The following is a 1,210-nucleotide window of genomic DNA, read 5'->3' as shown; positions in this document are numbered from 1 at the left end:
CCTCTGTTGTGAATTATTTGCCTTTGTTGCTTACAATACAACACTAAAGTTGTCTTTACACTGTAGCTAAAATTGACCCAATTCAACAACAAAATAATTCCCCTCCTTTAGAATGGTGTGAACAGCTAAAAACCACATGGAGTCACATCTTTTCAGTTCTGATTTGGACCACATTCATATGTGCTAATATATCCAATACTTAGCCACGTGACCTGTATCTGGACATGCCATTCAGATTTCTTCAGTGCCCAGGTGATTTTTACTACACTCTCCATGCAACAGGTTAATTTTGTCACAACGCATTGGTGGTAACAGTTGAAATGGACAGTGACAGCACGTACCAGCATAGCCTCTTCGCTCGGTCGACCAATACATAATGGTCTCCCATCACTGAACACTATATCCTGGTACACCGCAAAATATTTACCAGCTCTATGATTTACATGTTTCCGGGAAAAAAAATTCCCATCACTGAATGCATATCTAGAATTAATCCGGAATGCCTTACCAGTCAGCATGGGTTATCCTTTTTACTTTACACCAGGGGTAAGCAACTAGATTCCGCTGCAAACCAATTTTTGTCGGAATGGATGGTAAGGGGGCCGAAACCTAATTTATAATCATTTGTCGAATTCAAATTGACAACAAGTAAGCCCAAATCCGATTTGTATTTGACAATAACAAGCATTTTATACCTTCATTACATTGAGACACGATTACATATGTCTCTTTATTTGTGAGGATACCTGGGAACATATTTCTTAGTTTAAATACATTTTCTGCTGAATTCCTGGTAGGTTAGTCTCATTGAGATTACAAACCTATTTTGCAAGAGAGACCTGGACAAAAAATCAGCAAGCAAAGTTTCAAACATTTACAACATAAAACACAAGCACTACAGTTTAAAAATGTCAGTTTACACATTGAACAAGCACATTAGTTTTGGCAGAAGTGGTTAATCTAGGGGTCAAAACATTGACAGCCCCCTAAACCATTTTCCACCATAGATTTTACCCTGGCTTTAATATCAGTTAAGGAGCTCCTGTCATTTCAAGTCCTTTTGTAGCTCCTTTAAAGTAGAGGGCAGGGTACTGGAACGCTTTTTTTAACCTTGGTCTGTGCCGGCCTTAGGTATCATCAAAGAGATGTAGTTCTGGGAGCAGACAGTGCTTTCATAAAGTAGTCGCACCCCTTGACTTTTTACTGATTT

This window comes from Salvelinus fontinalis, chromosome 31, assembly GCF_029448725.1.
Source record: "Salvelinus fontinalis isolate EN_2023a chromosome 31, ASM2944872v1, whole genome shotgun sequence".
Classification (NCBI taxonomy): Eukaryota; Metazoa; Chordata; class Actinopteri; order Salmoniformes; family Salmonidae; genus Salvelinus; species Salvelinus fontinalis.
The sequence above is the reverse complement of the archived record's forward strand: the minus strand, read 5'-3'. Positions refer to the sequence as shown.